Below are 17,872 nucleotides of genomic sequence, written 5' to 3' on the forward strand. Positions count from 1 at the left end.
TTTGTAGCTCCAAGAAAATACGTCTTTGAACTCCTTAAGTAGCTCAATATATTTGCTTTCTTCATAACCAGTTAGCATGGCATTTACATATGTGGGCCTTGGATCCTCAACATCTCCGAGATTGACTTCTTTTAGTGCATTAACCGTTGTCTTCACCCCTTCTTCAAGCTCAAGTGGTGTATCTTTAGCATCTCCATCCTCTTGAGGATCACCATCATTGAAAGATATATGATGACATACATGAATATCAAGGAACTTTTCCTCGACTTGCGTATAAGATGAAGCATTTTGTTCATCATGAATGGTGATATGATATGATGACCCCATACTTTCTTCATCTTCCTCATGTTCTTTAGTATGGACTATAGTATGAGCCTTTGCTTTGAGGACTTCTCCGCACGGAACTACAAGTTTTGTCTCTCGCCTCATTCTAGAGTAATCAGACTTGGGCAGTCTATGGTCAAAATCTCATTTTTAGTGAAGATAGGTCCTCCAATCCTTCCATTACTTCCATGACGCTTGTTTTCCTTCTTTAGTGGTCCCAACCTGTCAAAGACTGAGGTACTTAGTTTCGTAAGTCGATCAAACATATAAGGTTTCTCATTAAGCATCGTAGACACTTCTTTAGTAGTAATGTAGTTACAACTTGCCCTTTGGGGGGTTATTTGCAACCCAAACCTTCACGTGAGTGCTTCAGTGAGTACCCTTTCTCCATCATCATCTTTTGAGTAGGGTTTGAAACTTCAAGTGGGAGTTTTCCCAACTTGAGTGGTTCATTGGGATCATCCATCTTTTGCTAACAACTTATAGCCATTTGGGTTAAAGCCCTCATCTGTGATAGAGTTAGAAGCAAATTGTGGTTTGATGATTTGACAAACCCTTTAAACAACTTTGTAGACGACTTAATTGCATCAATTCGCTTGATAGGAAGGGTCAAGTCTCCTAGCACATTACCTTATAGTTCAGAAGATAGATCTTCAAACTTCCTTGGTTTTGGGACATATCGGAGAACATGATTCAAGTTCTTACTTGAAGACGCCTCATTCACCGTGTTCCTATCATAAAGAACCTAATCTTTTTCAACCGTAATCTTTGTCTTACCAGTTGTGACATCAACCTTCTTTGAAACACTTTTCGTCAACATCACATCATCAACCTTAACCTCCTTTGATACATATTTTTTCAAGTAGAATTTTGCATCGGCAGAGTATGATTCAGCCTCGGTAAATGGCTTATCATCAGCAACTATCTTCTTTTCTATCCCATCTTTACGGTACTTGAAACACTGATGGTAGGTGGATGAAACCCCTCTGTATTCATTTATCATGGCCTTCCTCACAAGATAGTATATGAGGTCTTTGCATCGATCACGTACATCTATGCACTGGAACATATATCTCTCATATTTATTTCCAATTTAATATCACATATAGCTCTTTCCCCTTTTGATTGAACTCTTGAATCATTAAATGACTTTCACATAGTTCATCCATCGGTATGCCAAGTTATTTGACAATATGAATTGGGAAAATATTGACACCAGATCCATCATCAATCAAAATTCTACTTATTCTCTACTTACGCACAAATCCGACCATAAACAGGGGACGATTATGGTGTGTTTCACCAAGCAAAAGATCATCATTAGGAAATGTGATTTTTGCATCATAAGTGTCCACTTCTTCAGAGAGATGCTCAGTGAGTTTTTCAGACAAGGGAGGTGGCGACAATGATGGATCTTCCTTCTTTATCTCTTCTTCATCTACCTTACAACATGAGGCCTTGATATCTTCACAGGAAGCTTGCGGGCGTAACCTGCTTGGCATGAATTTATCCAATGTCACTGGACGTCGTAGCCTTTGATAGTGCTTCTCCTCCATTTTTGCTTTCTTCTAATTCTTCTTTATCATTTTCTTCTTGGGTATTTTTAAAATTTCCTCCTAGTATTCTTATTTGACTCCCTTTGTGAATTTGTCTTGCAGCGTCTCCGTCGAGTCACAAGAATCCAAACTTCATCATCAGTTTGACCATCACGTGATTCACTTTCCTCTTTAGATCTTTCCTCCACTATTACTTCATTTTATATGGGGATAAGCAATGATTTGCTCACATCGATAGGTTCAAAGTTACCAAATTTAATCATACATGGTGATGATGCAGTTCTGATGCCATCATATTCATGTACTTCGACAAAATTGCAAAGGACGATGAGATCAAGAGAACCAAAAATGACAGAGACTTGATTCGAACTTTCCTTCTCATCCTCAAGCAAGATTTTTCCTTCAGTGGCCAAGTCCATGACTTTCTCCTTGAAGATAAAGTATTTTTCAATAAGGTGGCCAATCAACCGATGGTACTTGCAATAATTTGGATCATTAGTCCTTCCAACTACATCTGGTTGTTTCATTTCAGGTAACTCAATAAGTTTCAACTCAAGGAGTTCTTAAAAAATTGCTGGAATGTCAGAGTCCAAGAATGGATCTTCTTTTGCTTACATTTCCTTCAGAGTTAACTTTCGCCCAGCTTTATCCTGCAAGGATGTTGTCTTCACACTTTGATTCTTACTCACTTTTGTAGTGACCTTTAATGGCGAGGCATTAACATTTATTGATTCCTTGCTCTCGTACTTTGGCACAAACTTGCCTCCTTTCTTTATTTCTTGTTTATCCTTCACTTTACGAGGTTCATAAACATGCGACCCTTTATTTCCACTTGAAGACATGCTTAAATCCATATCATGAGCACGTGTAGCTAATTCTTCAAAAGACTTAGGCTTGATACCCTGTAAGATGTAGTAAAGTCCCCAATGCATTCCTTGAATACACATTTCTATTCCAGAAGCTTCACTACGCCTGTATTTACAGTTGAGGCTCGTATTCCTGCATCAATTGATGAAATCAGTGACTGGCTCATCCTTTCTTTTATGCGTGTTTGTGAGTTCAACCATAATTAAAGTTCTCCTTATGCTATAGAAGCAATTGAGAAATTCATGTTCAAGTTGCTCCCAGCTATCGATGGAACCAACCTCAATATCAGTGTACCAATCAAAAGAAATTTCCTTTTAAGGAACAGACAAACTGCTTGACAAGATAATCTCCATAGGTTCCTGCATTATTTTTGATGAAGTGCGCAATGTGTTGCTTCAAATTTCCTTTACCATCCAATTGTTGAAATTTTTGGGGTTTATAACCCTAGGCATCTTCAAACTATCAATTCTCGCAGTGTATGGCTTCGCATATGCGAGAGAAGACTTGGCAGCAACATCGTACTTATCTTTGATGGTTCCCATAATGAAGTCTTTCAACTGGTCAATGGGAATAACCCCATCAATTGAAATCTGAAGTTCTTTAGGAATCATTGTCTGCATTGCATATGAGTCTCCTTTATCTTGCATCATAGAGAGATTTCTAGGTGCATGACTTGAATCTCCCTCCATCATGATTTCAACTCTATCTATCAGCTTGGCAATTTGATTATCTTGATCTTGCATATACTTCGTTAACCCTTCAATTGCCTTTGTTAAATTTACGAGTTGTTCTTTAACATTTGAAGTGTTAGTCACCATTGTTTGGATAGCCGTCATGGATGGTGGAGCAAAGTTTTCTCTTACACCATACTTTGAGTGAAATAACTCACGTGGAGTGATTGGAGCAGACCCAATAATCAAGACATCATCTTCATCTTGCGTGATGAGATTCTTAAATCTAGACGGGCTAAGTAGACATCATCTTCATCTAGGGTAGAGGGGTTATTTCCGATAGACCATCGACTCCCTCCCTCCAAGAACTCCCCACATTGCTCTTGGGGTGACTCAAACTCACAGCCTCTTAGTTGGAAGTAGAGGGTACTTATCACTAAAGTAACTCACTATTGTCGCTGATGTCATATAGAATACTATAATTATGATAACAAAAAAAATCCATCGAAACATTCATGGATATAAAAAGCTATAGGAATTACTTTAACAAAAATAAAGAAGAAATAAACAAAGTTATATGAACTATTAAAAAAAGAAAAGAGTAAATTGCTTTTCCACGCAGTAAATAGCATAATTTTAAAATAAAATTAAAACTCAATATTCTATATTAAAAATGCCACATAATAATAAAAATAAGAGGTAAGTATAGAGAATATATATATATATAAGTTATCATATATAATTGGTATTGTGGTTAAACTAAGTGGCAAGCCAATAGAAAGTCACTTGGCATTCTTAAAGTGAATTTATGGGGAGATTTTCAAATAAGAAAACATAACTTATATGGAATCCCATTTAGTGAAAATCTTTTTTTTTAAAAAATTTAGTTTTGACTCTTTTATGGCAATCTTCAATTCAATTTTGTTATGGATCTTTAATTGTTTCATATCCGGCTAAGTAGTTTCTTTTTTCCTAACAAATATGAAATAAAGGAAATGTAGGGATTTATTAAGATAATTAAAAGTTGTATCACTGTCACGACCCAAAATTCCCACCTCCGATACCGTGATGAAGCCTAATATTTTACTTGCTAGGCAAGCCAACATTAGAATAATATTATCCATTTTAAATAATTTTAAATTAATTAATAACAAAGAAACCAATGCGGAAGTAAAGTCTGAAATGTAATGAATAATCCATAAAAATAGCGATGTGTAAATACCATCTCAGAATTGGTGTCACAAGTGCACGAGCTTCTAGAATAATACAAATAAATGTCTAACTAAAATAAAGATGTCTAGAAGCAAACACACAGCTAAAATAAGGTAGACGTAGACTTTAGAACTGCGGACACTGTGCAGTTATACCTCAAGTCTCCTCTGAATAGCTGAAATCCGAGCAAGTCTATGGTACGCCGTTTGGGCCAACTCCGAAATCTGTACAAGAAGTGCAGAGTATAGTATAAGTACAACCGACCCCATGTACTGGTAAGTGTTGAGCCTAACCTCGACGAATTAGTGACAAGGCTAAGGCAAGTCACTTACATTAACATGTACGCAGTAATAGAATAACCACAACAATATAAGTAAATCAAGTAGCTCATTTTTTAATAGTTGAAGCCAACTCATCAGTCATAACCAATTATTATTTCAATCAATTTACGTTGCAGTGTGCAATCCTCTCCCACAATATATTCATATTCAATCTTCCAATAAGTCTATCTGCGGCGTGCAACCTGATCCCCCAATGTGGACATTTAAACAAGTCTGTTGCGGCGTGCAACCCGATCCCCCAATATGAACTTTTAATAAGTCTGTTGTGGCATGCCCTAATATGGACTTTTAATAAGTCTGTTGTAGCATTCCCTAATATGGACTTTTCATAAGTCTGTTGCGGCGTGCAACCCGATCCCCCAATATGGATTTTTAATAAGTCTGTTGCGGCGTGCAACCTGATCCCCCAATATGAACTTTTAATAAGTATGTTGCGGCGTGCAACCCGATCCCCCAATATGAACTTTTAATAAGTCTTTTGCGGCGTACAATCCGATCCCTCAATATGGATTTTTAATAAGTCTGTGTGGTGTGCAATCCGATCCTCCAATATATATTCATTTTTATTTCCGTTGCGGCGTGCAACCCGCTCCTCCAATATATTCATTTACCAATTCTTATAAAAATAAATTATCCCAATAAATGCAACAATTAATATGAAATTATAAGACAACAAGAATACAATAATTATGATTTATTTATGAAACAGACAATGACAAGTAGCAATTTATTTTGAAAATCAGGGAGAAAATAGGCAGTTTAATATTTAATATGCTAAATGTCAAGTAGAAATTAAGATACATAAATTAAATAAGCATGTAACAATTATTGCAAAAATTCACGAATTAATATTTGACAAAAAATAGGAGAGAAATAATTATTATAATAATTAGTTCGTGTCTTAAAATAATTTAAGATGTTTAAATAATTCAGCAACCAATTAAATTGACAAAGTATAGGCATTCGTCACCTTGCCTATACATCATTGCACATGAAATACACATAGCAAATAATTCAGGGGTTCTGTTCCCTCAAGTCAAAGTTAACCACGACACTTACCTCGCTTTGAAATTTTCAATCGATTATTCGACCACAACTTTTCCTTTTGAATTGGTCTCCAAAAGCGTCAAATCTATTCACAAACAATTCGATATACTCAATACGAATCATAGGAAATAATTCCATATGAATTTACTAATTTTCTAGATAAAAATTCGAAATTCACTTTAAAAATTGGCAGTGGGGTCCACGTCTCAAATCTCGAAAAAGTTTACGAAATCCGAACACCCATTCCAAGACGAGTCCAACCATACAAAAAATTATCAAATTTCGTTGTCAAATAGACCTTCAAATCTTAAATTATCATTTTTTAAGATTTTATAAAAATCTGATTTTTCTCCCAAAATTTTACGGATTCATGATATAAATAAGTATGGAATCATGAAATATAATCAATAAGGATAAGGAACACTTACCACAATGTTTTTCCGTAAAAATCGCCCAAAAATCGCCTTACCCTAGCTCAAAAATGGAAAATGGTTGAAAATGGGACGAAATTCCATTTTTCACAACTTATGTTCTGTTTCTCGGATTTTTACCCTTCACGAATGCGATAGTACCTTCGCGTTTGCGAAGCACATTTTTGTGATGCCAAAACTTTGCTCTTCGCGAACGTGAAGCCTTGCCAAATTTGGCCTTCACGAACACGATATACCCTACGCGAACGCGAAGCTTTATCGCTTGGTGCCCGGCCAAGCCTCGCCTTTTATGCGAACGCAGACGCTTCCACGCGAACGCGAACGCTTCCACGCGTTCGCGATGAACACTGCCCTCTACCCTTCGCGAGCGCGGCCGCTTCTTCACGAACGCGAAGAGTAAACTTCACCTGCCTCAAGTTCTTCTTCGCGAAAGCGATTCCTCTATCGCGAACGCGAAGAAGGAAATTAGACAGTGCATCAGAAAAGTTTCTAGCAGAGTTCCAAGTCCAAAATTCAACTCGTTAACCATTCAAAATTCACCCGAGCCCTCGAGGTTCCAAACCAAACATGCACCCAAGTCTTAAAATATCATACGAACTTGCTCGCGCGATCAAATCGCTAAAATAACACTTAGAACTACGAATCGGACACTAAATCAAAGGAAATTTTCAAGAAAACTTTAACTTATATTTTCATAACCGGATGTCCGAATCACGTCAAACAATAAATCCATTATCAATAAATTCTTAAAAATCATTAAGCTTTCAAACTTTTAATTTTTCATCAAGATTCCATATCTCGGGTTAGAGACCTCAGAATTTGATTCCGGGCATACGCCCAAGTCCCAAATCACAATACGGATCTACCGAAAATGTAAAAATATTGATCCGAGTCCGTTTGCTCAAAATGTTGACCAAAGTCAATTCAATTGAGTTTTAAAACTCTATTTGACATTTTAATCCATTTTTCACATAAAATTTTTTCGAAAAATTATACGGACTGCGCACACAAGTCGAGAAATGATAAATAGTACTTTTCGAGATCTTAGAATACAGAATTAATTATTAAATTTAAATATGACACTTTGAGTTATCGCAATCAATTTCCTATAAAAGATGTAGATGTCATGTAGAATACTATAATTATGGCAACAAAAAAAAAAATCCATCGAAACATTCATGGATATAAAAAGCTATAGGAGTTACTTAACAAAAAGGAAGACGAAATAAATAAAGCTATATGAACTGTTAAAAAAAGAAAAGAGTAAATTACTCTTCCACACAGTAAATAGCGAAAATTTAAAATAAAATTAAAACTCAATATTCTATATTGAAAATGCCACATAATAATAAAATCTCTCTCTTTATATATATTAATGGAATAAAATTACCATATATAATTGATATTGTGGTTAAGCCAAGTTGCAACCTATTAAAAAGTCACTTGGCATTCTTAAAGTGAATTTATGGAGAGATTTTCAAATAAGAAAATAGAACTTATATGGAATCCCATTTAATGAAAATCTTAGTTTTTTTTTTACTCTTATATGACAATCTTAAATTCAATTTTGATATGAATCTTTAATTCTTTCATATCCGGCTAAGTAGTTTCTTTTGTCCCGACAAATATGAAATAAAGAAAAAGTAGGGATTTATTAAGATAATTAAAAGTTGTATCAATTTCCTATAAAAAAATGCAGATGTCATGTAGAATACTATAATTATGGCCAAAAAAAATAAAAATCCATCGAAACATTCATGGTTATAAAAAGCTATAGGAATTACTTACAAAAAGGAAGACGAAATAAATAAAGCTATATGAACTGTTAAAAAAAGAAAAGAGTAAATTAATCTTTCACATAGTAAATAGCAAAAATCTAAAATAAAATTAAAACTCAATATTCTATATTGAAAATGCCACATAATAATAAAAATAAGAGGTAAGTAAATAATACTCAAAAAGTATATCGATAAATTTAGACAATTAAAGAATTTTAAATAGCAAAAATAATAATAAAAATTTCAGAGTAAAAAAATATATATCTATGTTATATTATAGAAAAATAGTGACAAAATATTAAGCCAATTGACAAGTTATTAAAAAATTTTATTAGTAAATATTTAGTATTAAGTACTTTCTAATTTAATAAAAATAAAATAAAAAATAAATAATTTATTTAATTACCATATGATGTGTATCCTTCAATTCTATAAATTTTATTATATGTTTACACATTGTATTAAAAATAAATAGTAACTAAAATTTATTAAAATAATATAATATATCAAATCATAATTTTAAAAGATTTTTTTAAGTTTGTCCCACAACACTAACATGAGTACGAAGAGTAGAAAAAGCAAATACTTGGTGCTTGATATTAAACAAAAGTATAATATGTTGGAACACTAGTACTTGTTTAATTCAGACACGTTTTCACCGTGGAGTTAATATAATTAAATGGATGTTTTCATATTTAATTAAATCTACAATTTACAAAAATCAAATAAGGAAACATAGAGAGCATTGCTTTTGTCTTTCTTCTCCATCTCTCTGGATATAAACCCACTTCCGCTGTGGGGCCATTTTTACTTTTCATTTCCCTCCACAGATATTTTCACTGATCCAAAACCCTAATTCACACACACACACACACACTACATTTCCCGGGGCTTACAGGTCCTCCGATTTTCAAAAACTCCGAATTTACCTGTTGAAGATTCTAGAAGTCGTCTGTGAAGGTCGATTTAAGGTATTCACAAGTTGATGGATGATCGTTATGCCTCAACTGCGTAGCGCAGTGCGCAGAGGCCGTCAAAATCCGATTGCTCATAACGCACCACAACACGCGCCGTCACCGAACAACGAACCGCACGCGCTGCCGATAAGGCCAGGGAGGAAGAAGAAAAACGACGCACTACCACACGCGCCGCCGAAAAGGCGAGGGAAGAAGAAGCTAAACGACGTCGTGCATGCTGTGGGAGTTGAAAAGGATGTGTTTGTGAAGAAAACAGTGTCGTCGCAGAGAATTGGTGAAGCGGAAAAGGAGAGTGAGGAGATGGATGAGTATGAGAGTGGCGGAGGAAGTGGAAATAAAGTTTTGGGAGGAGGCGCCGGAGGATGAAGGCAACACACCTCCATTGCCCGAAAGGGTACGGGATTCTATGAATTCTTAACTCTATTCGTTTTGCTTCATTTAGGTCCATTTGATTATGATACTAATTATATATAATGGTTTTTGTTTGAGTTTTTGCAGAAACAGTTTTTAGGAAACGTGCTTTTGATAGTTTTGCAAACAAAGTAGTCAAAAGCATAAAGCCAAAAGAACACCAAAGTTTGTTGGAGCTTTAAGCTCAAAGCGCTATCAAAGCACGGGCTTTAGTGCAGAAAAGTGCCAATGAAGAAAAAACAAAAAATTAGAAATATAATGCAGAAAAATGTAATTGTAAACACAAACATAGTTGTTTGGACAAACGAATTTAAAAACTATATTTAAGTTATAGATATATGATGTGCTCTTAAAGATAGGAATCGTTGGTGAAGGTCCACACGCCTTAGCACCTTGAAGTTAAAGCAACAATTAAGGGATATGAAGTGCACAACCTGGGCTTCTCCGAGCTCTAGGTCTTAAGCGTGCTTTAAGCAAGCCTTAAGAATGTTTTCTTTTTTGAAAATTGATTATGAAGATCTTTAAGAAGAGTTCTTTTGTTTTTGGGTAAAAAGCTTCTCAAATAAACTGTTTTGCCACAGTCTCGAAGATTGAGTTTGCAAAAAAGAACACTTTTTCCTAAATAGTTAGGCAAATAGAGTGTTCATTTTGGCAACACAAGAAGAATCAATGTGTCTCAGGTTATATTAAATTATTTTTTTTCTCTTTTTTTTTTCTGGTTGGTAATTTTAAGTGATATGTGTAAGTGATGAGGATGTGACGTAGGAGGTTTTTGGTTGCTGTGAAACTAGGTTGTTTTTCTCATCATCTTTAATGGGTGATGAATTTTGTGCATAATTTAGAGCATGAAGTTGGAAAGCTTCAGCGTTTTAGGTGTTTTAGTACACAGTTACATAAACCAGAGTAGCTTCTCTCTTCTTTTATTTGTGACTGTTTTGCTTTTTGTCACCTGTTTTCTTGAATGAAAAGTTGTTTTCTTTTTTCTTTTTGAGGGACAGATTGAATGGACGAGTGAGTGCTATCTGCGAGTTGTTTCTTTACTTGCCTTGTTATCTCTAACATGGCAGGCATTTACTAAGTTTCTCTTGTCAATTAAGCTATGCAAATAGAGATTCTTTGATGAGAATTATGCTATTGAGCTAGTTCCTTTAAAAAATGGGTACCACGATAAGAAAAAAAAGTATGCTGTTACTATTAATGTTGACTGTTAGGATAAATATATATGCTGTTAAGCTTGTCGTTATTAATGTTGATTGTTAGGATAAATGTGCTTTTGTGACTGATAAGAATATGTGCTCATGTATGGGACAAAATCTCGATTTTCATAATGCTTTCAGCATGGAGGATTTTGTTGCTGCTATTCTTGCCTCTTTGTTCAAAATTTCCTTGTAGTTTCTAATTGAAGGATTCAACTTGAGTTGTTGAATTTACTATTTTCCTTGTGCGAGTAACAGGTCCAGGTTGGCGGATCACCAGCTTATAGGATTGAGAAGAAGCTTGGTAAAGGAGGATTTGGTCAAGTGTACGTAGGTCGTCGTGTAAATATAACAAATCCTCACGAACGAACTGGCTCTGGAGCCGTAGAGGTGGAACATTACATTTTGCATTTATTTGCCTTTTTTGCTGAATATGTTGGAGAGGACTTCTCTTTGATATGCAAATTGATCATACTGTCGTTTCTTTTGTGGTTCTAGGTTGCCTTAAAATTTGAGCACAGAAGTAGCAAAGGTTGTAACTATGGACCACCTTATGAGTGGCAGGTCTACAAGTAAGTCTTCATTTTATTTTTGTCATTATATCTGTACGTTTTTTATTCCGAGTATTGATACCTAATAGTAACATTATCTTAACAATTCATGCCATTTGCTTTTTTCCCCCTAGTGCCCTTGGTGGTAGTCATGGTATACCACGTGTTCATTATAAGGGGCGTCAAGGTGATTTCTACATTATGGTACGTGATCTCTTTATGTAGTTGAGTTACTTTATTCTTGTTTCAAGTTGCATCATTTCAATCTCCACTAATATTACTGATATCCTATAATATTGCAGGTCATGGATATGCTTGGTCCTAGTTTATGGGATGTCTGGAACAACAATTCCCATACGTGAGATATATTTTCCATTATCTGTACTTTAAGAGCTTATTTTTTGATATCATATGCTTGTTCCTCAAACTCTAAGTTTGGATCTTTAATGTTGCCAATTTCAGAATGTCTATTGAAATGGTAGCATGCATTGCCATTGAAGCTATCTCAATATTAGAGAAGTTGCACTCTAGAGGGTAAGTATATCTTTCTAATGTTAATGACTGTTATCTTACTTCGTCTGGATAGCTGTGTTCTATTGTAGAGATTGTAAGTTCTGTGTGATCGTGATATCGCCTAGATCTATGGAGCTTGAATCTGTACAGAGGAAAATTGTTATTTGGTTGTTATAGAAGAGATCACGTTGTCTTGTCACAAGTAGATGTCATCAACTATGAATCATAAGAATAAAAGGTTTCTCTAACTACATCTATTTATGTGTTGAAGTCTATGCATCCACAAAGTGCTGAACTACTTTTACCATGCTCGGCGTGATCTTGTTGAGTGTTCACATTGGTGCAAAAATTTCAGTATTTCAAGGAAAGTAACAGTGTTTATTGGTTCTGAAGTAAGTTTTGTCATTCTGGCTGCTGTTTTTTTGCAGGTATGTGCATGGGGATGTAAAACCTGAGAACTTTCTTCTTGGACCATCTGGGACTCCTGACGAGAAAAAATTGTTTCTAGTTGACCTTGGATTAGGTATAATATTCATTGGAACTTATCTAGAAAGAAAATGTATATGAATCTTGATCTACATTTGATTTCTTCATTTTCCTCTATTAATACAATGTCTGTTCTTTTGCCGTTTGAATACTTCAGCAACAAGGTGGCGTGACACTTCAACTGGTCTACATGTTGAATACGATCAGCGACCTGATGTCTTTAGGTACAATAATCAACAGTTCGACTTGTCTTTTCTTTTTATTTGGTGTCCTTTATATTTTGCATTAGATTCTGCATTCAATAACTAGTTAGAAAACCATTGCTTCAGAGGAACTGTAAGGTATGCTAGTGTGCATGCTCACCTTGGACGGACTGGAAGCCGGAGGGATGATCTAGAATCTCTGGCTTACACACTCATTTTCCTTCTCCGAGCCAAGTTGCCGTGGCAGGGTTACCAGGTATGCATTTTACTTAATACCAGTATTTTGTTACTATGGATTCTCCTATCCTCTGATAATGAAATTTTTTGTACTAGGGTGATAATAAAGGTTTCCTTGTCTGTAAGAAAAAGATGGCAACTTCTCCAGAAACTCTTTGCTGCCTCTGCCCGGCTCCATTTAGACACTTTGTGGAGTATGTTGTGAACCTGAAATTTGATGAGGAGCCCAACTATGCTAAATATATCTCCTTATTTGATGGAATAGTAGGTCCAAATCCAGACATTAGGCCAATTAACACTGATGGTGCACAGAAGGTAGTTTGCATGTTTCGTTAATTCCAGGCTACTCCTGAAGTTGAATCACTGACAGAAGCTAGATTTCTCTAACGCGTTTCTGATCTATGTAGCTTATATATCAAGTCGGACAGAAGAGAGGCAGACTGTCAGTGCAAGAAGATGATGATGAACAACCAAAGAAGAAGGTGCGAATGGGAATGCCTGCAACACAGTGGATTAGTGTGTACAATGGTCGTCGCCCCATGAAGCAAAGGTTGTACTCTTTTGCCCAAAATTTGTTTGCTTAAGGCTTGTGAAAAATAAAGTGACTATAACATTGGGTTGCAGGTATCACTATAACGTTGCTGATGAGAGGCTATCTCAGCATATTGAGAAAGGAAATGAGGATGGACTGTTTATCAGCAGTGTGGCCTCCTGTTCGAACTTGTGGGCCCTAATCATGGATGCAGGGACTGGATTTAGTGCTCAAGTTTACAAATTATCACCTTATTTTCTTCACAAGGTCTTTTATCTATCACTGAATGTGATCAATCTTGAAGCATGCTGTATAAATATATGTTGCATATTCTACAAAAAAAATATATGTTGCATATTTCCACATTTAGTATGCTATATCTGTTAAACTCTTGCATGATTCAGATGTTCAAATTTTTTACTGATATAGAGTTTGATTAATCCTATGTGCTTCTGTTTGAATATAGGAATGGATTATGGAACAATGGGAGAAGAACTATTATATTAGTGCTATAGCAGGAGCTAGCAACGGGAGCTCCTTAGTTGTCATGTCAAAGGGTTAGAGGAACTTTAGTGACTTGCTATACATGCGTTTCTTCTGTGGTTCTGTGAATTAGAGTGGATAAATTTAATTTTGCGGTTTATATCAGGTACCCAGTATCTTCAGCAGTCTTACAAAGTCAGCGAGTCCTTTCCATTTAAGTGGATAAACAAAAAATGGAAGGAGGGTTTCTACGTCACTGCTATGGCAACTGCTGGAAGTAGATGGGCAATTGTTATGTCACGCGGATCTGGGTTTTCTGATCAGGTTTAAACCTTTCTTCCCTTTTTATGTTTTTTGGGTAATGTGCATCATGATCCTAATTCTGAATTGAGTATTCATGTGCTTCTATGAATTATCAGACAGTGGAATTGGATTTTCTGTATCCTAGTGAAGGGATCCATAAGAGGTGGGATGCTGGTTATCGTATCACAGCGACTGCAGCTACATGGGATCAAGCTGCTTTTGTTCTAAGTATACCAAGAAGGAAACCTGTTGATGAAACGCAAGAGACGCTTCGTACCTCTGCTTTTCCCAGCACTCATGTCAAGGTGGTGGTTGAACCAATTGTCTAATTTTCTTCGTTGAAAACCACATCTCTGGGTGTGTGTGCCTACTATTTCCTAAGCTAACTGTGTATATTGCTGTCTGCAGGAGAAATGGGCAAAGAATCTTTACCTTGCATCTGTCTGTTATGGGCGAACTGTTTCTTAGACAAAATGTTGCTGGAAGTACTTTAAATGGTGCCATGAGATTCTCTTTGTAGTGCTTGAAGAAAGTGCCTGCTATTTTTGGTCTAAGGGAAGAAATGGATTACAATATTTACTCCTTGTCAAAGCTGACTCAGCTTTCTACACTGAAGATGATCTTTGCAAAGTCCCCTGCCATTAATGTATGTGATTGTTCCTGATGTCCAAGATGGTGATTTTGTCGGTCAGTTTGTGAGTGTAGATTTCCAGTGGTGGGATTCACAATTGGGATTCACAATTGGTTAAAGTTCGTACAGATCAAATAGTTCCTTTTAGGGGGCAAGCCAAACAGGCTATCTTTGTAGTGTTATGAACCATGCAAAGATCCTGCAAAGAAGTTTGAACGTTAACAGTCAAATCTTCTCTTTTTGTTTTCTAGTTCTTTTTCCCAGTTTTGACTTCTGTCCTCTTACTTTATGCTCGTTAATTTTACTTTACGGGTCCAACCTCTAAACGATGAAAGTATTGTCTTGGTTGTCTCTAATGTGCTCTTTATATGCACTCGTTGATTAGCTTTGGTAGTTTTTGTTATTAGGCTGGAGAAATTTCAGCGCAAGTCTCTCTCCCCCTCTTTTGTACCCACAAATATGTGCTGTAGTTGGTTTCTGTTTTGGATATTCTAATTAGTTTATTTTTCCATTCCCAGAAAACATCTAATCAGTTAATTAAAGCTGTGTTAGAAACAATAGCCCAGGAAAAAGTTGTTTCTCCTAGTATTAAATTTGTTTTTGATTCCTGAATTGCTCTCAGATGTCCCGTTTTAAGTTCTTTTTGGTCCCATTCCCTGTATCAGGAGGTTCTGAGTATGAGTAGACATATTTCATTCACTGCATTGACGCGTTGTTACGTATATAAAATGTTGCACATTAGCCTGCACTGTCTGTGGGTCAAAAGTAGTAATCAGTATTTAAGGTCTCATTATGAATTGTATACACAACAGTATACTCTAGAAAGCTACATCCTTGCAACTGACTGCAGATTTTGAATGGCAAGATATTGAGTATTAAACAAGTTAGGCTCGAGCCACTTGAGATATGGAAGTTTCTAGTCTGCTTAATCTGTTTTTAAATCTCTAGATGATGCATATGTTTGGCACACTTTTATCTCTGATGCATATTTCTGACAGTTTTATCAAGTTTGCAATTTCTTTTCAGGATAAATCGAGTTGCTAGCTGAAGAATGAGCAGATTCCTCCTAAGGTGGTTCTTCGGGATGTAAGTTTATATAGTTACTCATCACTTTTGGCATTCATTGCTTCTTATCACTCTGCACATTCTAGTAGTTAAATTTGGAATATCTGGCCTTACTCAAGGTCAAGTTTCTTGATGACCTGTTTGGTTGGACGTCTAATAAAAAAGATCACTTATGGTCACGTGGAAGTCATCAATTCAGTTCTCGTTGCCTCATCAGTGATTTTACTCGATTCATAAGATATGGCCAAAAACAGGGTCCAAAACTGATGAAGCAGAATGATGTTTAGATAATTCATGCTAAGCCATTCTTAAACTGAAAGAAACTGCTTCTTCCTGCCTGTTACAGCAACTGCACTTCTTCATAGGGGGTACTCTCGATTGTGCTGCTGCTTGTTGGAGTCCTCTTTTACTGTTCCTTTGAACTATTGTCCTCCGTGCTAGCTGTGTAAATGTGTGCAGTCACTTTATCTCCATTTTGTGCTTGTGATTCTTGGATTCATATCGAGATTTTTGGCTTCTGCAGAGTGCCTTTATCAGAAGCTAACTCCACCCTTTGCCCCCAAATTTTTGGACAAAATTAGAACCGGACAAATGTCGGGCATATTCTTCTAGTATCTGGCAAGATGATTGCTGCAGCCAATGATATATTCGAGATCCTATTATTTGATAGCTGGGGCAATATAACTTTTGTATATTCATGTGCTTCCACTGTCAGCTGATTTGGTCATCTACTCTAGTGACATTTGCGAATTTGTTTTTAGAGCTAGGTTTGCAGAATTATGGTAACAGTGTGATGTTGGCATTTCGCCTGTTGAGTTAGTTTTGGTGCTCTTCATTCTCGATGTGTCGTTTCTTGCTGCTGCTGGACCTCAACTTACAAAATTTCTGTAGATGTTGATTTGTGCCTGCTTGTGGCTTAATAGGTGAGTTGTAACATTGATCTGAGTTCTTTTACTGTTGAACTGAACTTCAGTTACTTCCTAGGGAAGATGCGACTCCTAGTTTCTGTCTTAGGATTGTGGCATGGCTTATTTTATACAATTCTCCGGCTACATCTGTTTAGGGACTAGTTTCCTCATTTCACCTGAAGACTTAAGTTGAGGATCAGTAAAGTGTCAAACTCATGCGGAAGGATTTCAATTATGTTGTACTCATCGCCTAAGTTGTTCGGACTCTGGTGCGGGTATCCGATACGGGTACGGATTCGAGAGTTTGATCCGGCAAAATCTTAATTTTACGATTCGGGGATGTAGATCTTGGTTGTTGGGATTCGGCTAAGAAAAGTCAAAATTATAAAAAATAGAGCTATAAAGATATTCTAAATTTTGAGAGATATTCTGTGAAAAACTTGCATGTATATTGTAGCAGCGAGTATGAGAAAAAATGACTAATGTTGAAGGTATGTTATTTTTCATGTTTTTAATCTGCTTTATCTTTTATGTTAAGAAATCGAAATCTCAATTTTTCCTCAAATTTGGCCATGGCTGAATCCCAAACGTATCCCGCACATGCACCCGTCCCAGCGTTGTGTCGAGATAAGTTCGGTATCAAAAATGAAGAGTCCGCAACTTTGTTCATAGCTCAATCTGAGGCTCATCTGTCCCCCATCCCGTTGGACAAACCTTCCGATTTGCCCCTACCTTGTCTTTACAATTCACTCGTCTTTGCCAGTCATTGAAAGCAATTTAGGGGTTTAGTCCTCTTTCTCCACTCGAGTCTGAAGTTCAGTAGCTTTTATCGTTGACGACTATTTGCCTTAATAAGACGAGCAATCTAGGTGCTTAGTCTTCTTTCTTCACTCGAGGATGAATTCAGCAGCTCTCATTGCTGACAAGCACTTGTGCTAATAAGACAAACTGGTGAACAGCTCTGCAACGCCCTGGTGCTATATGGTACATGTAGAAGCTAAGCTTGGTGTCTATTTGCCGTTTCTGGTAGGGGTGGGTGTTAGGGGGCAGTTTGGATTGGGTATGAAAATTTCGGTTTGGATTTTTGATTTTCGGTTGAAGAAATGATAATCCAAATAAGCTCGGATTGGATCGGATTTTTAAGTTCGG

The 17,872-nt window shown here is 36.3% G+C and overlaps 1 pseudogene; it reads left to right on the top strand.

The window, feature by feature from the left end:
• Positions 1 to 9,072: 9,072 nt before the first annotated feature.
• Positions 9,073 to 14,980, top strand: LOC107819105 (casein kinase 1-like protein HD16; annotated as a pseudogene).
• Positions 14,981 to 17,872: the final 2,892 nt, after the last annotated feature.

The sequence above is a fragment of the Nicotiana tabacum genome, chromosome 19, assembly GCF_000715075.1.
Source record: "Nicotiana tabacum cultivar K326 chromosome 19, ASM71507v2, whole genome shotgun sequence".
NCBI classification, from domain to species: Eukaryota; Viridiplantae; Streptophyta; class Magnoliopsida; order Solanales; family Solanaceae; genus Nicotiana; species Nicotiana tabacum.